Here is a 25520-nt window from a genome sequence, read left to right on the forward strand (position 1 = left end):
TAGCTGGGGTGCCACACCAGACCGGAACTATATATTACAAAACGAACACATTGTCTTGATAAAACAGCTGTAATTGAGTGCCTGACACGCCAGTCAAGCGCAATCTTGAGAAGGTGTGCATTTCAGTAAGGATTTCAATTGACATGCAGTATGAAACTGAAAGGAGGTTGCATCACTATGATGCATAACATTGCATGTATTGTATTTTCAAGTGTGTGCATTCATCCTGTTGTCATTTTGTTTTGAAAGCAGAAGAATCATTCAACAGGTTGCTGAGACAAATGTAAACCAGTAAAACATATGAAGAGAAACAAACCTTGAATATAAGTTCAGTTGTTTAAACATTTGACAAACTATGGTGAGGGGGTAAGAAAACACACAAATCCAGCAGCTCCTGTATTTCAATACACCAGAACCCAATATTATTGGCGAGTCGGGTAGTCCATCATCACAGTTCGAGGGCAGGCATCATTTCAGTAATTTCATCCCGTTGCATTCACATCCGTGCCTTGAATGAGATTGAATGTGATCTTTGCTCTCAAGTATGTTCCCAAGTTTTACACTTTCGTGCTTTGCATGAATGGGAATGGAACCGTGTGTGTTGAATGAGGCTCCTTGTGAGCACTGAACTTTGTCCGGTGGAGTTCCTTTTTGTGTTGCTGTAATTGTGTCATTTCTCGATGAGAAAGATTAGGCAACATTTAGTCACTTCTAGCCATGATGCTCAATTTATTTACGAATGTACACTAGTTACTAGGGACCGTTTACGTTGGAGAACAAGATCTATTCTATGCCTGTGTATTTGGGGAAGTCAAATCTGAAATAATGATGAAATTGCGTGTATCCAAAGTTAAAACTCGTGATTTGTCGCCCTCTGGTGTGTAAAAGATGCAAAAGCTTACAGCACCTGGTATTCCCAGGCGGTCTCCCATGCAAGTACTGACCAGGCCCGAGCCTGCTTAGCTTCCGAGATCGGACGAGATCGGGCGTATTCAGGCTAGTATGGCCGTAAGCCAGGGAGGCTGTCCCTGACCCTCTACTTAAAGGGAAGGCAATATCCGTTTCTGCCGCTCATACTTGCAATTGAACTGTCTCTCTACTCTAAAGTCCGGGACACACCAGCGCGCCGCAGACAGTCCCTGCTAACACGAAACGTTGTGGCAACGTTGTGCGTTAGCTGGGGTGCCACACCAGACCGGAACTATATATTACAAAACGAACACATTGTCTTGATAAAACAGCTGTAATTGAGTGCCTGACACGCCAGTCAAGCGCAATCTTGAGAAGGTGTGCATTTCAGTAAGGATTTCAATTGACATGCAGTATGAAACTGAAAGGAGGTTGCATCACTATGATGCATAACATTGCATGTATTGTATTTTCAAGTGTGTGCATTCATCCTGTTGTCATTTTGTTTTGAAAGCAGAAGAATCATTCAACAGGTTGCTGAGACAAATGTAAACCAGTAAAACATATGAAGAGAAACAAACCTTGAATATAAGTTCAGTTGTTTAAACATTTGACAAACTATGGTGAGGGGGTAAGAAAACACACAAATCCAGCAGCTCCTGTATTTCAATACACCAGAACCCAATATTATTGGCGAGTCGGGTAGTCTATCATCACAGTTCGAGGGCAGGCATCATTTCAGTAATTTCATCCCGTTGCATTCACATCCGTGCCTTGAATGAGATTGAATGTGATCTTTGCTCTCAAGTATGTTCCCAAGTTTTACACTTTCGTGCTTTGCATGAATGGGAATGGAACCGTGTGTGTTGAATGAAGCTCCTTGTGAGCACTGAACTATGTCCGGTGGAGTTCCTTTTTGTGTTGCTGTAATTGTGTCATTTCTCGATGAGAAAGATTAGGCAACATTTAGTCACTTCTAGCCATGATGCTCAATTTATTTACGAATGTACCCTAGTTACTAGGGACCGTTTACGTTGGAGAACAAGATCTATTGTATGCCTGTGTATTTGGGGAAGTCAAATCTGAAATAATGATGAAATTGCGTGTATCCAAAGTTAAAACTCGTGATTTGTCGCCCTCTGGTGTGTAAAAGATGCAAAAGCTTACAGCACCTGGTATTCCCAGGCGGTCTCCCATCCAAGTACTGACCAGGCCCGAGCCTGCTTAGCTTCCGAGATCGGACGAGATCGGGCGTATTCAGGCTAGTATGGCCGTAAGCCAGGGAGGCTGTCCCTGACGCTCTTCTTAAAGGGAAGGCAATATCCGTTTCTGCCGTTCATACTTACAGTTGAACTGTCTCTCTACTCTAAAGCCCGGGACACACCAGCGCGCCGCAGACAGTCCCTGCTAACACGCCACGTTGTGGCAACATTGTGGCAACGTTGTGCGTTAGCTGGGGTGCCACACCAGACCGGAACTATATATTACAAAACGAACACATTCTCTTGATAAAACAGCTGTAATTGAGTGCCTGACACGCCAGTCAAGCGCAATCTTGAGAAGGTGTGCATTTCAGTAAGGATTTCAATTGACATGCAGTATGAAACTGAAAGGAGGTTGCATCACTATGATGCATAACATTGCATGTATTGTATTTTCAAGTGTGTGCATTCATCCTGTTGTCATTTTGTTTTGAAAGCAGAAGAATCATTCAACAGGTTGCTGAGACAAATGTAAACCAGTAAAACATATGAAGAGAAACAAACCTTGAATATAAGTTCAGTTGTTTAAACATTTGACAAACTATGGTGAGGGGGTAAGAAAACACAGAAATCCAGCAGCTCCTGTATTTCAATACACCAGAACCCAATATTATTGGCGAGTCGGGTAGTCCATTATCACAGTTCGAGGGCAGGCATCATTTCAGTAATTTCATCCCGTTGCATTCACATCCGTGCCTTGAATGAGATTGAATGTGATCTTTGCTCTCAAGTATGTTCCCAAGTTTTACACTTTCGTGCTTTGCATGAATGGGAATGGAACCGTGTGTGTTGAATGAGGCTCCTTGTGAGCACTGAACTTTGTCCGGTGGAGTTCCTTTTTGTGTTGCTGTAATTGTGTCATTTCTCGATGAGAAAGATTAGGCAACATTTAGTCACTTCTAGCCATGATGCTCAATTTATTTACGAATGTACCCTAGTTACTAGGGACCGTTTACGTTGGAGAACAAGATCTATTGTATGCCTGTGTATTTGGGGAAGTCAAATCTGAAATAATGATGAAATTGCGTGTATCCAAAGTTAAAACTCGTGATTTGTCGCCCTCTGGTGTGTAAAAGATGCAAAAGCTTACAGCACCTGGTATTCCCAGGCGATCTCCCATCCAAGTACTGACCAGGCCCGAGCCTGCTTGGCTTCCGAGATCGGACGAGATCGGGCGTATTCAGGCTAGTATGGCCGTAAGCCAGGGAGGCTGTCCCTGACGCTCTACTTAAAGGGAAGGCAATATCCGTTTCTGCCGCTCATACTTGCAAATTAACTGTCTCTCTACTCTAAAGTCCGGGACACACCAGCGCGCCGCAGACAGTCCCTGCTAACACGAAACGTTGTGGCAACATTGTGGCAACGTTGTGCGTTAGCTGGGGTGCCACACCAGACCGGAACTATATATTACAAAACGAACACATTGTATTGATAAAACAGCTGTAATTGAGTGCCTGACACGCCAGTCAAGCGCAATCTTGAGAAGGTGTGCATTTCAGTAAGGATTTCAATTGACATGCAGTATGAAACTGAAAGGAGGTTGCATCACTATGATGCATAACATTGCATGTATTGTATTTTCAAGTGTGTGCATTCATCCTGTTGTCATTTTGTTTTGAAAGCAGAAGAATCATTCAACAGGTTGCTGAGACAAATGTAAACCAGTAAAACATATGAAGAGAAACAAACCTTGAATATAAGTTCAGTTGTTTAAACATTTGACAAACTATGGTGAGGGGGTAAGAAAACACACAAATCCAGCAGCTCCTGTATTTCAATACACCAGAACCCAATATTATTGGCGAGTCGGGTAGTCCATCATCACAGTTCGAGGGCAGGCATCATTTCAGTAATTTCATCCCGTTGCATTCTCATCCGTGCCTTGAATGAGATTGAATGTGATCTTTGCTCTCAAGTATGTTCCCAAGTTTTACACTTTCGTGCTTTGCATGAATGGGAATGGAACCGTGTGTGTTGAATGAGGCTCCTTGTGAGCACTGAACTTTGTCCGGTGGAGTTCCTTTTTGTGTTGCTGTAATTGTGTCATTTCTCGATGAGAAAGATTAGGCAACATTTAGTCACTTCTAGCCATGATGCTCAATTTATTTACGAATGTACCCTAGTTACTAGGGACCGTTTACGTTGGAGAACAAGATCTATTGTATGCCTGTGTATTTGGGGAAGTCAAATCTGAAATAATGATGAAATTGCGTGTATCCAAAGTTAAAACTCGTGATTTGTCGCCCTCTGGTGTGTAAAAGATGCAAAAGCTTACAGCACCTGGTATTCCCAGGCGGTCTCCCATCCAAGTACTGACCAGGCCCGAGCCTGCTTAGCTTCCGAGATCGGACGAGATCGGGCGTATTCAGGCTAGTATGGCCGTAAGCCATGGAGGCTGTCCCTGACGCTCTACTTAAAGGGAAGGCAATATTCATTTCCGCCGTTCATACTTACAGTTGAACTGTCTCTCTACTCTAAAGCCCGGGACACACCAGCGCGCCGCAGACAGTCCCTGCTAACACGCCACGTTGTGGCAACATTGTGGCAACGTTGTGCGTTAGCTGGGGTGCCACACCAGACCGGAACTATATATTACAAAACGAACACATTGTCTTGATAATACAGCTGTAATTGAGTGCCTGACACGCCAGTCAAGCGCAATCTTGAGAAGGTGTGCATTTCAGTAAGGATTTCAATTGACATGCAGTATGAAACTGAAAGGAGGTTGCATCACTATGATGCATAACATTGCATGTATTGTATTTTCAAGTGTGTGCATTCATCCTGTTGTCATTTTGTTTTGAAAGCAGAAGAATCATTCAACAGGTTGCTGAGACAAATGTAAACCAGTAAAACATATGAAGAGAAACAAACCTTGAATATAAGTTCAGTTGTTTAAACATTTGACAAACTATGGTGAGGGGGTAAGAAAACACACAAATCCAGCAGCTCCTGTATTTCAATACACCAGAACCCAATATTATTGGCGAGTCGGGTAGTCCATCATCACAGTTCGAGGGCAGGCATCATTTCAGTAATTTCATCCCGTTGCATTCACATCCGTGCCTTGAATGAGATTGAATGTGATCTTTGCTCTCAAGTATGTTCCCAAGTTTTACACTTTCGTGCTTTGCATGAATGGGAATGGAACCGTGTGTGTTGAATGAGGCTCCTTGTGAGCACTGAACTTTGTCCGGTGGAGTTCCTTTTTGTGTTGCTGTAATTGTGTCATTTCTCGATGAGAAAGATTAGGCAACATTTAGTCACTTCTAGCCATGATGCTCAATTTATTTACGAATGTACCCTAGTTACTAGGGACCGTTTACGTTGGAGAACAAGATCTATTGTATGCCTGTGTATTTGGGGAAGTCAAATCTGAAATAATGATGAAATTGCGTGTATCCAAATTTAAAACTCGTGATTTGTCGCCCTCTGGTGTGTAAAAGATGCAAAAGCTTACAGCACCTGGTATTCCCAGGCGGTCTCCCATGCAAGTACTGACCAGGCCCGAGCCTGCTTAGCTTCCGAGATCGGACGAGATCGGGCGTATTCAGACTAGTATGGCCGTAAGCCAGGAATGCTGTCCCTGACGCTCTACTTAAAGGGAAGGCAATATCCGTTTCTGCCGTTCATACTTACAGTTGAACTGTCTCTCTACTCTAAAGCCCGGGACACACCAGCGCGCCGCAGACAGTCCCTGCTAACACGCCACGTTGTGGCAACATTGTGGCAACGTTGTGCGTTAGCTGGGGTGCCACACCAGACCGGAACTATATTTTACAAAACGAACACATTGTCTTGATAATACAGCTGTAATTGAGTGCCTGACATGCCAGTCAAGCGCAATCTTGAGAAGGTGTGCATTTCAGTAAGGATTTCAATTGACATGCAGTATGAAACTGAAAGGAGGTTGCATCACTATGATGCATAACATTGCATGTATTGTATTTTCAAGTGTGTGCATTCATCCTGTTGTCATTTTGTTTTGAAAGCAGAAGAATCATTCAACAGGTTGCTGAGACAAATGTAAACCAGTAAAACATATGAAGAGAAACAAACCTTGAATATAAGTTCAGTTGTTTAAACATTTGACAAACTATGGTGAGGGGGTAAGAAAACACACAAATCCAGCAGCTCCTGTATTTCAATACACCAGAACCCAATATTATTGGCGAGTCGGGTAGTCCATCATCACAGTTCGAGGGCAGGCATCTTTTCAGTAATTTCATCCCGTTGCATTCACATCCGTGCCTTGAATGAGATTGAATGTGATCTTTGCTCTCAAGTATGTTCCCAAGTTTTACACTTTCGTGCTTTGCATGAATGGGAATGGAACCGTGTGTGTTGAATGAGGCTCCTTGTGAGCACTGATCTTTGTCCGGTGGAGTTCCTTTTTGTGTTGCTGTAATTGTGTCATTTCTCGATGAGAAAGATTAGGCAACATTTAGTCACTTCTAGCCATGATGCTCAATTTATTTACGAATGTACCCTAGTTACTAGGGACCGTTTACGTTGGAGAACAAGATCTATTGTATGCCTGTGTATTTGGGGAAGTCAAATCTGAAATAATGATGAAATTGCGTGTATCCAAAGTTAAAACTCGTGATTTGTCGCCCTCTGGTGTGTAAAAGATGCAAAAGCTTACAGCACCTGGTATTCCCAGGCGATCTCCCATCCAAGTACTGACCAGGCCCGAGCCTGCTTGGCTTCCGAGATCGGACGAGATCGGGCGTATTCAGGCTAGTATGGCCGTAAGCCAGGGAGGCTGTCCCTGACGCTCTACTTAAAGGGAAGGCAATATCCGTTTCTGCCGCTCATACTTGCAAATTAACTGTCTCTCTACTCTAAAGTCCGGGACACACCAGCGCGCCGCAGACAGTCCCTGCTAACACGAAACGTTGTGGCAACATTGTGGCAACGTTGTGCGTTAGCTGGGGTGCCACACCAGACCGGAACTATATATTACAAAACGAACACATTGTATTGATAAAACAGCTGTAATTGAGTGCCTGACACGCCAGTCAAGCGCAATCTTGAGAAGGTGTGCATTTCAGTAAGGATTTCAATTGACATGCAGTATGAAACTGAAAGGAGGTTGCATCACTATGATGCATAACATTGCATGTATTGTATTTTCAAGTGTGTGCATTCATCCTGTTGTCATTTTGTTTTGAAAGCAGAAGAATCATTCAACAGGTTGCTGAGACAAATGTAAACCAGTAAAACATATGAAGAGAAACAAACCTTGAATATAAGTTCAGTTGTTTAAACATTTGACAAACTATGGTGAGGGGGTAAGAAAACACACAAATCCAGCAGCTCCTATATTTCAATACACCAGAACCCAATATTATTGGCGAGTCGGGTAGTCCATCATCACAGTTCGAGGGCAGGCATCATTTCAGTAATTTCATCCCGTTGCATTCTCATCCGTGCCTTGAATGAGATTGAATGTGATCTTTGCTCTCAAGTATGTTCCCAAGTTTTACACTTTCGTGCTTTGCATGAATGGGAATGGAACCGTGTGTGTTGAATGAGGCTCCTTGTGAGCACTGAACTTTGTCCGGTGGAGTTCCTTTTTGTGTTGCTGTAATTGTGTCATTTCTCGATGAGAAAGATTAGGCAACATTTAGTCACTTCTAGACATGATGCTCAATTTATTTACGAATGTACCCTAGTTACTAGGGACCGTTTACGTTGGAGAACAAGATCTATTGTATGCCTGTGTATTTGGGGAAGTCAAATCTGAAATAATGATGAAATTGCGTGTATCCAAAGTTAAAACTCGTGATTTGTCGCCCTCTGGTGTGTAAAAGATGCAAAAGCTTACAGCACCTGGTATTCCCAGGCGGTCTCCCATCCAAGTACTGACCAGGCCCGAGCCTGCTTAGCTTCCGAGATCGGACGAGATCGGGCGTATTCAGGCTAGTATGGCCGTAAGCCATGGAGGCTGTCCCTGACGCTCTACTTAAAGGGAAGGCAATATTCATTTCCGCCGTTCATACTTACAGTTGAACTGTCTCTCTACTCTAAAGCCCGGGACACACCAGCGCGCCGCAGACAGTCCCTGCTAACACGCCACGTTGTGGCAACATTGTGGCAACGTTGTGCGTTAGCTGGGGTGCCACACCAGACCGGAACTATATATTACAAAACGAACACATTGTCTTGATAATACAGCTGTAATTGAGTGCCTGACACGCCAGTCAAGCGCAATCTTGAGAAGGTGTGCATTTCAGTAAGGATTTCAATTGACATGCAGTATGAAACTGAAAGGAGGTTGCATCACTATGATGCATAACATTGCATGTATTGTATTTTCAAGTGTGTGCATTCATCCTGTTGTCATTTTGTTTTGAAAGCAGAAGAATCATTCAACAGGTTGCTGAGACAAATGTAAACCAGTAAAACATATGAAGAGAAACAAACCTTGAATATAAGTTCAGTTGTTTAAACATTTGACAAACTATGGTGAGGGGGTAAGAAAACACACAAATCCAGCAGCTCCTGTATTTCAATACACCAGAACCCAATATTATTGGCGAGTCGGGTAGTCCATCATCACAGTTCGAGGGCAGGCATCATTTCAGTAATTTCATCCCGTTGCATTCACATCCGTGCCTTGAATGAGATTGAATGTGATCTTTGCTCTCAAGTATGTTCCCAAGTTTTACACTTTCGTGCTTTGCATGAATGGGAATGGAACCGTGTGTGTTGAATGAGGCTCCTTGTGAGCACTGAACTTTGTCCGGTGGAGTTCCTTTTTGTGTTGCTGTAATTGTGTCATTTCTCGATGAGAAAGATTAGGCAACATTTAGTCACTTCTAGCCATGATGCTCAATTTATTTACGAATGTACCCTAGTTACTAGGGACCGTTTACGTTGGAGAACAAGATCTATTGTATGCCTGTGTATTTGGGGAAGTCAAATCTGAAATAATGATGAAATTGCGTGTATCCAAAGTTAAAACTCGTGATTTGTCGCCCTCTGGTGTGTAAAAGATGCAAAAGCTTACAGCACCTGGTATTCCCAGGCGGTCTCCCATGCAAGTACTGACCAGGCCCGAGCCTGCTTAGCTTCCGAGATCGGACGAGATCGGGCGTATTCAGACTAGTATGGCCGTAAGCCAGGAATGCTGTCCCTGACGCTCTACTTAAAGGGAAGGCAATATCCGTTTCTGCCGTTCATACTTACAGTTGAACTGTCTCTCTACTCTAAAGCCCGGGACACACCAGCGCGCCGCAGACAGTCCCTGCTAACACGCCACGTTGTGGCAACATTGTGGCAACGTTGTGCGTTAGCTGGGGTGCCACACCAGACCGGAACTATATTTTACAAAACGAACACATTGTCTTGATAATACAGCTGTAATTGAGTGCCTGACATGCCAGTCAAGCGCAATCTTGAGAAGGTGTGCATTTCAGTAAGGATTTCAATTGACATGCAGTATGAAACTGAAAGGAGGTTGCATCACTATGATGCATAACATTGCATGTATTGTATTTTCAAGTGTGTGCATTCATCCTGTTGTCATTTTGTTTTGAAAGCAGAAGAATCATTCAACAGGTTGCTGAGACAAATGTAAACCAGTAAAACATATGAAGAGAAACAAACCTTGAATATAAGTTCAGTTGTTTAAACATTTGACAAACTATGGTGAGGGGGTAAGAAAACACACAAATCCAGCAGCTCCTGTATTTCAATACACCAGAACCCAATATTATTGGCGAGTCGGGTAGTCCATCATCACAGTTCGAGGGCAGGCATCTTTTCAGTAATTTCATCCCGTTGCATTCACATCCGTGCCTTGAATGAGATTGAATGTGATCTTTGCTCTCAAGTATGTTCCCAAGTTTTACACTTTCGTGCTTTGCATGAATGGGAATGGAACCGTGTGTGTTGAATGAGGCTCCTTGTGAGCACTGATCTTTGTCCGGTGGAGTTCCTTTTTGTGTTGCTGTAATTGTGTCATTTCTCGATGAGAAAGATTAGGCAACATTTAGTCACTTCTAGCCATGATGCTCAATTTATTTACGAATGTACCCTAGTTACTAGGGACCGTTTACGTTGGAGAACAAGATCTATTGTATGCCTGTGTATTTGGGGAAGTCAAATCTGAAATAATGATGAAATTGCGTGTATCCAAAGTTAAAACTCGTGATTTGTCGCGCTCTGGTGTGTAAAAGATGCAAAAGCTTACAGCACCTGGTATTCCCAGGCGGTCTCCCATCCAAGTACTGACCAGGCCCGAGCCTGCTTAGCTTCCGAGATCGGACGAGATCGGGCGTATTCAGGCTAGTATGGCCGTAAGCCAGGGAGGCTGTCCCTGACGCTCTACTTAAAGGGATGGCAATATCCGTTTCTGCCGTTCATACTTACAGTTGAACTGTCTCTCTACTCTAAAGCCCGGGACACACCAGCGCGCCGCAGACAGTCCCTGCTAATATGCCACGTTGTGGCAACGTTGTGCGTTAGCTGGGGTGCCACACCAGACCGGAACTATATTTTACAAAACGAACACATTTGTCTTGATAAAACAGCTGTAATTGAGTGCCTGACACGCCAGTCAAGCGCAATCTTGAGAAGGTGTGCATTTCAGTAAGGATTTCAATTGACATGCAGTATGAAACTGAAAGGAGGTTGCATCACTATGATGCATAACATTGCATGTATTGTATTTTCAAGTGTGTGCATTCATCCTGTTGTCATTTTGTTTTGAAAGCAGAAGAATCATTCAACAGGTTGCTGAGACAAATGTAAACCAGTAAAACATATGAAGAGAAACAAACCTTGAATATAAGTTCAGTTGTTTAAACATTTGACAAACTATGGTGAGGGGGTAAGAAAACACACAAATCCAGCAGCTCCTGTATTTCAATACACCAGAACCCAATATTATTGGCGAGTCGGGTAGTCCATCATCACAGTTCGAGGGCAGGCATCATTTCAGTAATTTCATCCCGTTGCATTCACATCCGTGCCTTGAATGAGATTGAATGTGATCTTTGCTCTCAAGTATGTTCCCAAGTTTTACACTTTCGTGCTTTGCATGAATGGGAATGGAACCATGTGTGTTGAATGAGGCTCCTTGTGAGCACTGAACTTTGTCCGGTGGAGTTCCTTTTTGTGTTGCTGTAATTGTGTCATTTCTCGATGAGAAAGATTAGGCAACATTTAGTCACTTCTAGCCATGATGCTCAATTTATTTATGAATGTACCCTAGTTACTAGGGACCGTTTACGTTGGAGAACAAGATCTATTGTATGCCTGTGTATTTGGGGAAGTCAAATCTGAAATAATGATGAAATTGCGTGTATCCAAAGTTAAAACTTGTGATTTGTCGCCCTCTGGTGTGTAAAAGATGCAAAAGCTTACAGCACCTGGTATTCCCAGGCGGTCTCCCATCCAAGTACTGACCAGGCCCGAGCCTGCTTAGCTTCCGAGATCGGACGAGATCGGGCGTATTCAGGCTAGTATGGCCGTAAGCCAGGGAGGCTGTCCCTGACGCTCTACTTAAAGGGAAGGCAATATCCGTTTCTGCCGTTCATACTTACAGTTGAACTGTCTCTCTACTCTAAAGCCCGGGACACACCAGCGCGCCGCAGACAGTCCCTGCTAACACGCCACGTTGTGGCAACATTGTGGCAACGTTGTGCGTTAGCTGGGGTGCCACACCAGACCGGAAATATATATTACAAAACGAACACATTCTCTTGATAAAACAGCTGTAATTGAGTGCCTGACACGCCAGTCAAGCGCAATCTTGAGAAGGTGTGCATTTCAGTAAGGATTTCAATTGACATGCAGTATGAAACTGAAAGGAGGTTGCATCACTATGATGCATAACATTGCATGTATTGTATTTTCAAGTGTGTGCATTCATCCTGTTGTCATTTTGTTTTGAAAGCAGAAGAATCATTCAACAGGTTGCTGAGACAAATGTAAACCAGTAAAACATATGAAGAGAAACAAACCTTGAATATAAGTTCAGTTGTTTAAACATTTGACAAACTATGGTGAGGGGGTAAGAAAACACACAAATCCAGCAGCTCCTGTATTTCAATACACCAGAACCCAATATTATTGGCGAGTCGGGTAGTCCATCATCACAGTTCGAGGGCAGGCATCATTTCAGTAATTTCATCCCGTTGCATTCACATCCGTGCCTTGAATGAGATTGAATGTGATCTTTGCTCTCAAGTATGTTCCCAAGTTTTACATTTTCGTGCTTTGCATGAATGGGAATGGAACCGTGTGTGTTGAATGAGGCTCCTTGTGAGCACTGAACTTTGTCCGGTGGAGTTCCTTTTTGTGTTGCTGTAATTGTGTCATTTCTCGATGAGAAAGATTAGGCAACATTTAGTCACTTCTAGCCATGATGCTCAATTTATTTACGAATGTACACTAGTTTCTAGGGACCGTTTACGTTGGAGAACAAGATCTATTCTATGCCTGTGTATTTGGGGAAGTCAAATCTGAAATAATGATGAAATTGCGTGTATCCAAAGTTAAAACTCGTGATTTGTCGCCCTCTGGTGTGTAAAAGATGCAAAAGCTTACAGCACCTGGTATTCCCAGGCAGTCTCCCATCCAAGTACTGACCAGGCCCTAGCCTGCTTAGCTTCCGAGATCGGACGAGATCGGGCGTATTCAGGCTAGTATGGCCGTAAGCCAGGGAGGCTGTCCCTGACGCTCTACTTAAAGGGAAGGCAATATCCGTTTCTTCCGCTCATACTTGCAATTGAACTGTCTCTCTACTCTAAAGTCCGGGACACACCAGCGCGCCGCAGACAGTCCCTGCTAACACGAAACGTTGTGGCAACGTTGTGCGTTAGCTGGGGTGCCACACCAGACCGGAACTATATATTACAAAACGAACACATTGTCTTGATAAAACAGCTGTAATTGAGTGCCTGACACGCCAGTCAAGTGCAATCTTGAGAAGGTGTGCATTTCAGTAAGGATTTCAATTGACATGCAGTATGAAACTGAAAGGAGGTTGCATCACTATGATGCATAACATTGCATGTATTGTATTTTCAAGTGTGTGCATTCATCCTGTTGTCATTTTGTTTTGAAAGCAGAAGAATCATTCAACAGGTTGCTGAGACAAATGTAAACCAGTAAAACATATGAAGAGAAACAAACCTTGAATATAAGTTCAGTTGTTTAAACATTTGACAAACTATGGTGAGGGGGTAAGAAAACACACAAATCCAGCAGCTCCTGTATTTCAATACACCAGAACCCAATATTATTGGCGAGTCGGGTAGTCCATCATCACAGTTCGAGGGCAGGCATCATTTCAGTAATTTCATCCCGTTGCATTCACATCCGTGCCTTGAATGAGATTGAATGTGATCTTTGCTCTCAAGTATGTTCCCAAGTTTTACACTTTCGTGCTTTGCATGAATGGGAATGGAACCGTGTGTGTTGAATGAAGCTCCTTGTGAGCACTGAACTTTGTCCGGTGGAGTTCCTTTTTGTGTTGCTGTAATTGTGTCATTTCTCGATGAGAAAGATTAGGCAACATTTAGTCACTTCTAGCCATGATGCTCAATTTATTTACGAATGTACCCTAGTTACTAGGGACCGTTTACGTTGGAGAACAAGATCTATTGTATGCCTGTGTATTTGGGGAAGTCAAATCTGAAATAATGATGAAATTGCGTGTATCCAAAGTTAAAACTCGTGATTTGTCGCCCTCTGGTGTGTAAAAGATGCAAAAGCTTACAGCACCTGGTATTCCCAGGCGGTCTCCCATCCAAGTACTGACCAGGCCTGAGCCTGCTTAGCTTCCGAGATCGGACGAGATCGGGCGTATTCAGGCTAGTATGGCCGTAAGCCAGGGAGGCTGTCCCTGACGCTCTACTTAAAGGGAAGGCAATATCCGTTTCTGCCGTTCATACTTACAGTTGAACTGTCTCTCTACTCTAAAGCCCGGGACACACCAGCGCGCCGCAGACAGTCCCTGCTAATATGCCACGTTGTGGCAACGTTGTGCGTTAGCTGGGGTGCCACACCAGACCGGAACTATATTTTACAAAACGAACACATTTGTCTTGATAAAACAGCTGTAATTGAGTGCCTGACACGCCAGTCAAGCGCAATCTTGAGAAGGTGTGCATTTCAGTAAGGATTTCAATTGACATGCAGTATGAAACTGAAAGGAGGTTGCATCACTATGATGCATAACATTGCATGTATTGTATTTTCAAGTGTGTGCATTCATCCTGTTGTCATTTTGTTTTGAAAGCAGAAGAATCATTCAACAGGTTGCTGAGACAAATGTAAACCAGTAAAACATATGAAGAGAAACAAACCTTGAATATAAGTTCAGTTGTTTAAACATTTGACAAACTATGGTGAGGGGGTAAGAAAACACACAAATCCAGCAGCTCCTGTATTTCAATACACCAGAACCCAATATTATTGGCGAGTCGGGTAGTCCATCATCACAGTTCGAGGGCAGGCATCATTTCAGTAATTTCATCCCGTTGCATTCACATCCGTGCCTTGAATGAGATTGAATGTGATCTTTGCTCTCAAGTATGTTCCCAAGTTTTACACTTTCGTGCTTTACATGAATGGGAATGGAACCGTGTGTGTTGAATGAGGCTCCTTGTGAGCACTGATCTTTGTCCGGTGGAGTTCCTTTTTGTGTTGCTGTAATTGTGTCATTTCTCGATGAGAAAGATTAGGCAACATTTAGTCACTTCTAGCCATGATGCTCAATTTATTTACGAATGTACCCTAGTTACTAGGGACCGTTTACGTTGGAGAACAAGATCTATTGTATGCCTGTGTATTTGGGGAAGTCAAATCTGAAATAATGATGAAATTGCGTGTATCCAAAGTTAAAACTCGTGATTTGTCGCGCTCTGGTGTGTGAAAGATGCAAAAGCTTACAGCACCTGGTATTCCCAGGCGGTCTCCCATCCAAGTACTGACCAGGCCCGAGCCTGCTTAGCTTCCGAGATCGGACGAGATCGGGCGTATTCAGGCTAGTATGGCCGTAAGCCAGGGAGGCTGTCCCTGACGCTCTACTTAAAGGGAAGGCAATATCCGTTTCTGCCGTTCATACTTACAGTTGAACTGTCTCTCTACTCTAAAGCCCGGGACACACCAGCGCGCCGCAGACAGTCCCTGCTAACACGCCACGTTGTGGCAACATTGTGGCAACGTTGTGCGTTAGCTGGGGTGCCACACCAGACCGGAACTATATATTACAAAACGAACACATTGTCTTGATAAAACAGCTGTAATTGAGTGCCTGACACGCCAGTCAAGCGCAATCTTGAGAAGGTGTGCATTTCAGTAAGGATTTCAATTGACATGCAGTATGAAACTGAAAGGAGGTTGCATCACTATGATGCATAACATTGCATGTATTGTATTTTCAAGTGTGTGCATTCATCCTGTTGTCATTTTGTTTTGAAAGCAGAAGAATCATTCAACAGGTTGCTGAGACAAATGTAAACCAGTAAAACATATGAAGAGAAACAAACCTTGAATATAAGTTCAGTTGTTTAAACATTTGACAAACTATGGTGAGGGGGTAAGAAAACACACAAATCCAGCAGCTCCTGTATTTCAATACACCAGAACCCAATATTATTGGCGAGTCGGGTAGTCCATCATCACAGTTCGAGGGCAGGCATCATTTCAGTAATTTCATCCCGTTGCATTCACATCCGTGCCTTGAATGAGATTGAATGTGATCTTTGCTCTCAAGTATGTTCCCAAGTTTTACACTTTCGTGCTTTGCATGAATGGGAATGGAACCGTGTGTGTTGAATGAGGCTCCTTGTGAGCACTGAACTTTGTCCGGTGGAGTTCCTTCTTGTGTTGCTGTAATTGTGTCATTTCTCGATGAGAAAGATTAGGCAACATTTAGTCACTTCTTGCCATGATGCTCAATTTATTTACGAATGTACCCTAGTTACTAGGGACCGTTTACGTAGGAGAACAAGATCTATTGTATGCCTGTGTATTTGGGGAAGTCAAATCTGAAATAATGATGAAATAGCGTGTATCCAAAGTTAAAACTCGTGATTTGTCGCCCTCTGGTGTGTAAAAGATGCAAAAGCTTACAGCACCTGGTATTCCCAGGCGGTCTCCCATCCAAGTACTGACAAGGCCCGAGCCTGCTTACCTTCCGAGATCGGACGAGATCGGGCGTATTCAGGCTAGTATGGCCGTAAGCCAGGGAGGCTGTCCCTGACGCTCTACTTAAAGGGAAGGCAATATCCGTTTCTGCCGTTCATACTTACAGTTGAACTGTCTCTCTACTCTAAAGCCCGGGACACACCAGCGCGCCGCAGACAGTCCCTGCTAATACGCCACGTTGTGGCAACGTTGTGCGTTAGCTGGGGTGCCACACCAGACCGGAACTATATTTTACAAAACGAACACATTTGTCTTGATAAAACAGCTGTAATTGAGTGCCTGACACGCCAGTCAAGCGCAATCTTGAGAAGGTGTGCATTTCAGTAAGGATTTCAATTGACATGCAGTATGAAACTGAAAGGAGGTTGCATCACTATGATGCATAACATTGCATGTATTGTATTTTCAAGTGTGTGCATTCATCCTGTTGTCATTTTGTTTTGAAAGCAGAAGAATCATTCAACAGGTTGCTGAGACAAATGTAAACCAGTAAAACATATGAAGAGAAACAAACCTTGAATATAAGTTCAGTTGTTTAAACATTTGACAAACTATGGTGAGGGGGTAAGAAAACACACAAATCCAGCAGCTCCTGTATTTCAATACACCAGAACCCAATATTATTGGCGAGTCGGGTAGTCCATCATCACAGTTCGAGGGCAGGCATCATTTCAGTAATTTCATCCCGTTGCATTCACATCCGTGCCTTGAATGAGATTGAATGTGATCTTTGCTCTCAAGTATGTTCCCAAGTTTTACACTTTCGTGCTTTACATGAATGGGAATGGAACCGTGTGTGTTGAATGAGGCTCCTTGTGAGCACTGATCTTTGTCCGGTGGAGTTCCTTTTTGTGTTGCTGTAATTGTGTCATTTCTCGATGAGAAAGATTAGGCAACATTTAGTCACTTCTAGCCATGATGCTCAATTTATTTACGAATGTACCCTAGTTACTAGGGACCGTTTACGTTGGAGAACAAGATCTATTGTATGCCTGTGTATTTGGGGAAGTCAAATCTGAAATAATGATGAAATTGCGTGTATCCAAAGTTAAAACTCGTGATTTGTCGCGCTCTGGTGTGTAAAAGATGCAAAAGCTTACAGCACCTGGTATTCCCAGGCGGTCTCCCATCCAAGTACTGACCAGGCCCGAGCCTGCTTAGCTTCCGAGATCGGACGAGATCGGGCGTATTCAGGCTAGTATGGCCGTAAGCCAGGGAGGCTGTCCCTGACGCTCTACTTAAAGGGAAGGCAATATCCGTTTCTGCCGTTCATACTTACAGTTGAACTGTCTCTCTACTCTAAAGACCGGGACACACCAGCGCGCCGCAGACAGTCCCTGCTAACACGCCACGTTGTGGCAACATTGTGGCAACGTTGTGCGTTAGCTGGGGTGCCACACCAGACCGGATCTATATATTACAAAACGAACACATTGTCTTGATAATACAGCTGTAATTGAGTGCCTGACACGCCAGTCAAGCTCAATCTTGAGAAGGTGTGCATTTCAATAAGGATTTCAATTGACATACAGTATGAAACTGAAAGGAGGTTGCATCACTATGATGCATAACATTGCATGTATTGTATTTTCAAGTGTGTGCATTCATCCTGTTGTCATTTTGTTTTGAAAGCAGAAGAATCATTCAACAGGTTGCTGAGACAAATGTAAACCAGTAAAACATATGAAGAGAAACAAACCTTGAATATAAGTTCAGTTGTTTAAACATTTGACAAACTATGGTGAGGGGGTAAGAAAACACACAAATCCAGCAGCTCCTGTATTTCAATACACCAGAACCCAATATTATTGGCGAGTCGGGTAGTCCATCATCACAGTTCGAGGGCAGGCATCATTTCAGTAATTTCATCCCGTTGCATTCTCATCCGTGCCTTGAATGAGATTGAATGTGATCTTTGCTCTCAAGTATGTTCCCAAGTTTTACACTTTCGTGCTTTGCATGAATGGGAATGGAACCGTGTGTGTTGAATGAGGCTCCTTGTGAGCACTGAACTTTGTCCGGTGGAGTTCCTTTTTGTGTTGCTGTAATTGTGTCATTTCTCGATGAGAAAGATTAGGCAACATTTAGTCACTTCTAGCCATGATGCTCAATTTATTTACGAATGTACCCTAGTTACTAGGGACCGTTTACGTTGGAGAACAAGATCTATTGTATGCCTGTGTATTTGGGGAAGTCAAATCTGAAATAATGATGAAATTGCGTGTATCCAAAGTTAAAACTCGTGATTTGTCGCCCTCTGGTGTGTAAAAGATGCAAAAGCTTACAGCACCTGGTATTCCCAGGCGGTCTCCCATCCAAGTACTGACCAGGCCCGAGCCTGCTTAGCTTCCGAGATCGGACGAGATCGGGCGTATTCAGGCTAGTATGGCCGTAAGCCAGGGAGGCTGTCCCTGACGCTCTACTTAAAGGGATGGCAATATCCGTTTCTGCCGTTCATACTTACAGTTGAACTGTCTCTCTACTCTAAAGCCCGGGACACACCAGCGCGCCGCAGACAGTCCCTGCTAATATGCCACGTTGTGGCAACGTTGTGCGTTAGCTGGGGTGCCACACCAGACCGGAACTATATTTTACAAAACGAACACATTGTCTTGATAAAACAGCTGTAATTGAGTGCCTGACACGCCAGTCAAGCGCAATCTTGAGAAGGTGTGCATTTCAGTAAGGATATCAATTGACATGCAGTATGAAACTGAAAGGAGGTTGCATCACTATGATGCATAACATTGCATGTATTATATTTTCAAGTGTGTGCATTCATCCTGTTGTCATTTTGTTTTGAAAGCAGAAGAATCATTCAACAGGTTGCTGAGACAAATGTAAACCAGTAAAACATATGAAGAGAAACAAACCTTGAATATAAGTTCAGTTGTTTAAACATTTGACAAACTATGGTGAGGGGGTAAGAAAACACACAAATCCAGCAGCTCCTGTATTTCAATACACCAGAACCCAATATTATTGGCGAGTCGGGTAGTCCATCATCACAGTTCGAGGGCAGGCATCATTTCAGTAATTTCATCCCGTTGCATTCACATCCGTGCCTTGAATGAGATTGAATGTGATCTTTGCTCTCAAGTATGTTCCCAAGTTTTACACTTTCGTGCTTTGCATGAATGGGAATGGAACCGTGTGTGTTGAATGAGGCTCCTTGTGAGCACTGATCTTTGTCCGGTGGAGTTCCTTTTTGTGTTGCTGTAATTGTGTCATTTCTCGATGAGAAAGATTAGGCAACATTTAGTCACTTCTAGCCATGATGCTCAATTTATTTACGAATGTACCCTAGTTACTAGGGACCGTTTACGTTGGAGAACAAGATCTATTGTATGCCTGTGTATTTGGGGAAGTCAAATCTGAAATAATGATGAAATTGCGTGTATCCAAAGTTAAAACTCGTGATTTGTCGCGCTCTGGTGTGTAAAAGATGCAAAAGCTTACAGCACCTGGTATTCCCAGGCGGTCTCCCATCCAAGTACTGACCAGGCCCGAGCCTGCTTAGCTTCCGAGATCGGACGAGATCGGGCGTATTCAGGCTAGTATGGCCGTAAGCCAGGGAGGCTGTCCCTGACGCTCTACTTAAAGGGATGGCAATATCCGTTTCTGCCGTTCATACTTACAGTTGAACTGTCTCTCTACTCTAAAGCCCGGGACACACCAGCGCGCCGCAGACAGTCCCTGCTAATATGCCACGTTGTGGCAACGTTGTGCGTTAGCTGGGGTGCCACACCAGACCGGAACTATATTTTACAAAACGAACACATTGTCTTGATAAAACAGCTGTAATTGAGTGCCTGACACGCCAGTCAAGCGCAATCTTGAGAAGGTGTGCATTTCAGTAAGGATATCAATTGACATGCAGTATGAAACTGAAAGGAGGTTGCATCACTATGATGCATAACATTGCATGTATTATATTTTCAAGTGTGTGCATTCATCCTGTTGTCATTTTGTTTTGAAAGCAGAAGAATCATTCAACAGGTTGCTGAGACAAATGTAAACCAGTAAAACATATGAAGAGAAACAAACCTTGAATATAAGTTCAGTTGTTTAAACATTTGACAAACTATGGTGAGGGGGTAAGAAAACACACAAATCCAGCAGCTCCTGTATTTCAATACACCAGAACCCAATATTATTGGCGAGTCGGGTAGTCCATCATCACAGTTCGAGGGCAGGCATCATTTCAGTAATTTCATCCCGTTGCATTCACATCCGTGCCTTGAATGAGATTGAATGTGATCTTTGCTCTCAAGTATGTTCCCAAGTTTTACACTTTCGTGCTTTGCATGAATGGGAATGGAACCGTGTGTGTTGAATGAGGCTCCTTGTGAGCACTGATCTTTGTCCGGTGGAGTTCCTTTTTGTGTTGCTGTAATTGTGTCATTTCTCGATGAGAAAGATTAGGCAACATTTAGTCACTTCTAGCCATGATGCTCAATTTATTTACGAATGTACCCTAGTTACTAGGGACCGTTTACGTTGGAGAACAAGATCTATTGTATGCCTGTGTATTTGGGGAAGTCAAATCTGAAATAATGATGAAATTGCGTGTATCCAAAGTTAAAACTCGTGATTTGTCGCGCTCTGGTGTGTAAAAGATGCAAAAGCTTACAGCACCTGGTATTCCCAGGCGGTCTCCCATCCAAGTACTGACCAGGCCCGAGCCTGCTTAGCTTCCGAGATCGGACGAGATCGGGCGTATTCAGGCTAGTAAGGCCGTAAGCCAGGGAGGCTGTCCCTGACGCTCTACTTAAAGGGATGGCAATATCCGTTTCTGCCGTTCATACTTACAGTTGAACTGTCTCTCTACTCTAAAGCCCGGGACACACCAGCGCGCCGCAGACAGTCCCTGCTAATATGCCACGTTGTGGCAACGTTGTGCGTTAGCTGGGGTGCCACACCAGACCGGAACTATATTTTACAAAACGAACACATTGTCTTGATAAAACAGCTGTAATTGAGTGCCTGACACGCCAGTCAAGCGCAATCTTGAGAAGGTGTGCATTTCAGTAAGGATATCAATTGACATGCAGTATGAAACTGAAAGGAGGTTGCATCACTATGATGCATAACATTGCATGTATTATATTTTCAAGTGTGTGCATTCATCCTGTTGTCATTTTGTTTTGAAAGCAGAAGAATCATTCAACAGGTTGCTGAGACAAATGTAAACCAGTAAAACATATGAAGAGAAACAAACCTTGAATATAAGTTCAGTTGTTTAAACATTTGACAAACTATGGTGAGGGGGTAAGAAAACACACAAATCCAGCAGCTCCTGTATTTCAATACACCAGAAGCCAATATTATTGGCGAGTCGGGTAGTCCATCATCACAGTTCGAGGGCAGGCATCATTTCAGTAATTTCATCCCGTTGCATTCACATCCGTGCCTTGATTGAGATTGAATGTGATCATTGCTCTCAAGTATGTTCCCAAGTTTTACACTTTCGTGCTTTGCATGAATGGGAATGGAACCGTGTGTGTTGAATGAGGCTCCTTGTGAGCACTGAACTTTGTCCGGTGGAGTTCCTTTTTGTGTTGCTGTAATTGTGTCATTTCTCGATGAGAAAGATTAGGCAACATTTAGTCACTTCTAGCCATGATGCTCAATTTATTTACGAATGTACCCTAGTAACTAGGGACCGTTTACGTTGGAGAACAAGATCTATTGTATGCCTGTGTATTTGGGGAAGTCAAATCTGAAATAATGATGAAATTGCGTGTATCCAAAGTTAAAACTCGTGATTTGTCGCCCTCTGGTGTGTAAAAGATGCAAAAGCTTACAGCACCTGGTATTCCCAGGCGGTCTCCCATCCAAGTACTAACCAGGCCTGAGCCTGCTTAGCTTCCGAGATCGGACGAGATCGGGCGCATTCAGGCTAGTATGGCCGTAAGCCAGGGAGGATGTCCTTGACCCTCTACTTAAAGGGAAGGCAATATCCGTTTCTGCCGCTCATACTTGCAGTTGAACTGTCTCTCTACTCTAAAGTCCGGGACACACCAGCACGCTGCAGACAGTCCCTGCTAACAAGAAACGTTGTGGCAACGTTGTGCGTTAGCTGGGGTGCCACACCAGACCGGAACTATATTTTACAAAACGAACACATTGTCTTGATAATACAGCTGTAATTGAGTGCCTGACACGCCAGTCAAGCGCAATCTTGAGAAGGTGTGCATTTCAGTAAGGATTTCAATTGACATGCAGTATGAAACTGAAAGGAGGTTGCATCACTATGATGCATAACATTGCATGTATTGTATTTTCAAGTGTGTGCATTCATCCTGTTGTCATTTTGTTTTGAAAGCAGAAGAATCATTCAACAGGTTGCTGAGACAAATGTAAACCAGTAAAACATATGAAGAGAAACAAACCTTGAATATAAGTTCAGTTGTTTAAACATTTGACAAACTATGGTGAGGGGGTAAGAAAACACACAAATCCAGCAGCTCCTGTATTTCAATACACCAGAACCCAATATTATTGGCGAGTCGGGTAGTCCATCATCACAGTTCGAGGGCAGGCATCATTTCAGTAATTTCATCCCGTTGCATTCACATCCGTGCATTGAATGAGATTGAATGTGATCTTTGCTCTCAAGTATGTTCCCAAGTTTTACACTTTCGTGCTTTGCATGAATGGGAATGGAACCGTGTGTGGTGAATGAGGCTCCTTGTGAGCACTGAACTTTGTCCGGTGGAGTTCCTTTTTGTGTTGCTGTAATTGTATCATTTCTCGATGAGAAAGATTAGGCAACATTTAGTCACTTCTAGCCATGATGCTCAATTTATTTACGAATGTACCCTAGTTACTAGGGACCGTTTACGTTGGAGAACAAGATCTATTGTATGCCTGTGTATTTGGGGAAGTCAAATCTGAAATAATGATGAAATTGCGTGTATCCAAAGTTAAAACTCGTGATTTGTCGCCCTCTGGTGTGTAAAAGATGCAAAAGCTTACAGCACCTGGTATTCCCAGGCGGTCTCCCATTCAAGTACTGACCAGGCCCGAGCCTGCTTAGCTTCCGAGATCGGGCGTATTCAGGCTAGTATGGCCGTAAGCCAGGGAGGCTGTCCCTGACGCTCTACTTAAAGGGAAGGCAATATCCGTTTCTGCCGCTCATACTTGCAAATGAACTGTCTCTCTACTCTAAAGCCCGGGACACACCAGCGCGCCGCAGACAGTCCCTGCTAACACGAAACTTTGTGGCAACGTTGTGGCAACGTTGTGCGTTAGCTGGGGTGCCACACCAGACCGGAACTATATTTTACAAAACGAACACATTGTCTTGATAAAACAGCTGTAATTGAGTGCCTGACACGCCAGTCAAGCGCAATCTTGAGAAGGTGTGCATTTCAGTAAGGATTTCAATTGACATGCAGTTAGAAACTGAAAGGAGGTTGCATCACTATGATGCATAACATTGCATGTTTTGTATTTTCAAGTGTGTGCATTCATCCTGTTGTCATTTTGTTTTGAAAGCAGAAGAATCATTCAACAGGTTGCTGAGACAAATGTAAACCAGTAAAACATATGAAGAGAAACAAACCTTGAATATAAGTTCAGTTGTTTAAACATTTGACAAACTATGGTGAGGGGGTAAGAAAACACACAAATCCAGCAGCTCCTGTATTTCAATACACCAGAACCCAATATTATTGGCGAGTCGGGTAGTCCATCATCACAGTTCGAGGGCAGGCATCATTTCAGTAATTTCATCCCGTTGCATTCACATCCGTGCCTTGAATGAGATTGAATGTGATCTTTGCTCTCAAGTATGTTCCCAAGTTTTACACTTTCGTGCTTTGCATGAATGGGAATGGAACCGTGTGTGTTGAATGAGGCTCCTTGTGAGCACTGAACTTTGTCCGGTGGAGTTCCTTTTTGTGTTGCTGTAATTGTGTCATTTCTCGATGAGAAAGATTAGGCAACATTTAGTCACTTCTAGCCATGATGCTCAATTTATTTACGAATGTACCCTAGTTACTAGGGACCGTTTACGTTGGAGAACAAGATCTATTGTATGCCTGTGTATTTGGGGAAGTCAAATCTGAAATAATGATGAAATTGCGTGTATCCAAAGTTAAAACTCGTGATTTGTCGCCCTCTGGTGTGTAAAAGATGCAAAAGCTTACAGCACCTGGTATTCCCAGGCGGTCTCCCATCCAAGTACTGACCAGGCCCGAGCCTGCTTAGCTTCCGAGATCGGACGAGATCGGGCGTATTCAGGCTAGTATGGCCGTAAGCCAAGGAGGCTGTCCCTGACGCTCTACTTAAAGGGAAGGCAATATCCGTTTCTGCCGTTCATACTTACAGTTGAACTGTCTCTCTACTCTAAAGCCCGGGACACACCAGCGCGCCGCAGACAGTCCCTGCTAACACGCCACGTTGTGGCAACATTGTGGCAACGTTGTGCGTTAGCTGGGGTGCCACACCAGACCGGAACTATATATTACAAAACGAACACATTGTCTTGATAAAACAGCTGTAATTGAGTGCCTGACACGCCAGTCAAGCGCAATCTTGACAAGGTGTGCATTTCAGTAAGGATTTCAATTGACATGCAGTATGAAACTGAAAGGAGGTTGCATCACTATGATGCATAACATTGCATGTATTGTATTTTCAAGTGTGTGCATTCATCCTGTTGTCATTTTGTTTTGAAAGCAGAAGAATCATTCAACAGGTTGCTGAGACAAATGTAAACCAGTAAAACATATGAAGAGAAACAAACCTTGAATATAAGTTCAGTTGTTTAAACATTTGACAAACTATGGTGAGGGGGTAAGAAAACATACAAATCCAGCAGCTCCTGTATTTCAATACACCAGAACCCAACATGATTGGCGAGTCGGGTAGTCCATCATCACAGTTCGAGGGCAGGCATCATTTCAGTAATTTCATCCCGTTGCATTCACATCCGTGCCTTGAATGAGATTGAATGTGATCTTTGCTCTCAAGTATGTTCCCAAGTTTTACACTTTCTTGCTTTGCATGAATGGGAATGGAACCGTGTGTGTTGAATGAGGCTCCTTGTGAGCACTGAACTTTGTCCGGTGGAGTTCCTTTTTGTGTTGCTGTAATTGTGTCATTTCTCGATGAGAAAGATTAGGCAACATTTAGTCACTTCTAGCCATGATGCTCAATTTAGTTACGAAT

At 43.4% G+C, this 25520-nt stretch overlaps 20 non-coding genes and 1 pseudogene across 20 annotated transcripts; all 21 read right to left on the reverse strand.

Annotated features, from left to right (window-relative positions):
- Positions 1-895: 895 nt before the first annotated feature.
- Positions 896-1014, reverse strand: LOC136756281 (5S ribosomal RNA). Its single transcript, XR_010818376.1, has one exon. It is a non-coding gene; the product is annotated as a 5S ribosomal RNA (ribosomal RNA).
- Positions 1015-2069: 1055 nt separating this feature from the next.
- LOC136757935 (5S ribosomal RNA) lies at positions 2070-2188 on the reverse strand. Its single transcript, XR_010819747.1, has one exon. It is a non-coding gene; the product is annotated as a 5S ribosomal RNA (ribosomal RNA).
- A 1066-nt stretch (positions 2189-3254) lies between these two features.
- LOC136756889 (5S ribosomal RNA) lies at positions 3255-3373 on the reverse strand. Its single transcript, XR_010818943.1, has one exon. It is a non-coding gene; the product is annotated as a 5S ribosomal RNA (ribosomal RNA).
- Positions 3374-4439: 1066 nt separating this feature from the next.
- Positions 4440-4558, reverse strand: LOC136757936 (5S ribosomal RNA). Its single transcript, XR_010819748.1, has one exon. It is a non-coding gene; the product is annotated as a 5S ribosomal RNA (ribosomal RNA).
- Positions 4559-5624: 1066 nt separating this feature from the next.
- Positions 5625-5743, reverse strand: LOC136756768 (5S ribosomal RNA). The gene has a single exon (XR_010818829.1). It is a non-coding gene; the product is annotated as a 5S ribosomal RNA (ribosomal RNA).
- Positions 5744-6809: 1066 nt separating this feature from the next.
- Positions 6810-6928, reverse strand: LOC136756891 (5S ribosomal RNA). Its single transcript, XR_010818944.1, has one exon. It is a non-coding gene; the product is annotated as a 5S ribosomal RNA (ribosomal RNA).
- Positions 6929-7994: 1066 nt separating this feature from the next.
- LOC136757939 (5S ribosomal RNA) lies at positions 7995-8113 on the reverse strand. Its single transcript, XR_010819750.1, has one exon. It is a non-coding gene; the product is annotated as a 5S ribosomal RNA (ribosomal RNA).
- A 1066-nt stretch (positions 8114-9179) lies between these two features.
- LOC136756769 (5S ribosomal RNA) lies at positions 9180-9298 on the reverse strand. The gene has a single exon (XR_010818830.1). It is a non-coding gene; the product is annotated as a 5S ribosomal RNA (ribosomal RNA).
- Positions 9299-10364: 1066 nt separating this feature from the next.
- LOC136757940 (5S ribosomal RNA) lies at positions 10365-10483 on the reverse strand. The gene has a single exon (XR_010819751.1). It is a non-coding gene; the product is annotated as a 5S ribosomal RNA (ribosomal RNA).
- Positions 10484-11539: 1056 nt separating this feature from the next.
- LOC136757941 (5S ribosomal RNA) lies at positions 11540-11658 on the reverse strand. Its single transcript, XR_010819752.1, has one exon. It is a non-coding gene; the product is annotated as a 5S ribosomal RNA (ribosomal RNA).
- Positions 11659-12724: 1066 nt separating this feature from the next.
- On the reverse strand, positions 12725-12843 carry LOC136756118 (5S ribosomal RNA). Its single transcript, XR_010818221.1, has one exon. It is a non-coding gene; the product is annotated as a 5S ribosomal RNA (ribosomal RNA).
- Positions 12844-13898: 1055 nt separating this feature from the next.
- On the reverse strand, positions 13899-14017 carry LOC136755594 (5S ribosomal RNA). The gene has a single exon (XR_010817714.1). It is a non-coding gene; the product is annotated as a 5S ribosomal RNA (ribosomal RNA).
- A 1056-nt stretch (positions 14018-15073) lies between these two features.
- On the reverse strand, positions 15074-15192 carry LOC136757942 (5S ribosomal RNA). Its single transcript, XR_010819753.1, has one exon. It is a non-coding gene; the product is annotated as a 5S ribosomal RNA (ribosomal RNA).
- Positions 15193-16258: 1066 nt separating this feature from the next.
- LOC136757166 (5S ribosomal RNA) lies at positions 16259-16377 on the reverse strand. Its single transcript, XR_010819207.1, has one exon. It is a non-coding gene; the product is annotated as a 5S ribosomal RNA (ribosomal RNA).
- Positions 16378-17433: 1056 nt separating this feature from the next.
- Positions 17434-17552, reverse strand: LOC136757943 (5S ribosomal RNA). The gene has a single exon (XR_010819754.1). It is a non-coding gene; the product is annotated as a 5S ribosomal RNA (ribosomal RNA).
- A 1066-nt stretch (positions 17553-18618) lies between these two features.
- Positions 18619-18737, reverse strand: LOC136757945 (5S ribosomal RNA). The gene has a single exon (XR_010819756.1). It is a non-coding gene; the product is annotated as a 5S ribosomal RNA (ribosomal RNA).
- Positions 18738-19792: 1055 nt separating this feature from the next.
- LOC136757946 (5S ribosomal RNA) lies at positions 19793-19911 on the reverse strand. The gene has a single exon (XR_010819757.1). It is a non-coding gene; the product is annotated as a 5S ribosomal RNA (ribosomal RNA).
- Positions 19912-20966: 1055 nt separating this feature from the next.
- On the reverse strand, positions 20967-21085 carry LOC136756357 (5S ribosomal RNA). Its single transcript, XR_010818447.1, has one exon. It is a non-coding gene; the product is annotated as a 5S ribosomal RNA (ribosomal RNA).
- Positions 21086-22140: 1055 nt separating this feature from the next.
- On the reverse strand, positions 22141-22259 carry LOC136756740 (5S ribosomal RNA). Its single transcript, XR_010818803.1, has one exon. It is a non-coding gene; the product is annotated as a 5S ribosomal RNA (ribosomal RNA).
- A 1055-nt stretch (positions 22260-23314) lies between these two features.
- LOC136757655 (uncharacterized) lies at positions 23315-23423 on the reverse strand (annotated as a pseudogene).
- Positions 23424-24489: 1066 nt separating this feature from the next.
- Positions 24490-24608, reverse strand: LOC136757947 (5S ribosomal RNA). The gene has a single exon (XR_010819758.1). It is a non-coding gene; the product is annotated as a 5S ribosomal RNA (ribosomal RNA).
- Between the last annotated feature and the right edge of the window lie 912 nt (positions 24609-25520).

The sequence above is a fragment of the Amia ocellicauda genome, chromosome 8, assembly GCF_036373705.1.
Source record: "Amia ocellicauda isolate fAmiCal2 chromosome 8, fAmiCal2.hap1, whole genome shotgun sequence".
Taxonomy (NCBI): Eukaryota; Metazoa; Chordata; class Actinopteri; order Amiiformes; family Amiidae; genus Amia; species Amia ocellicauda.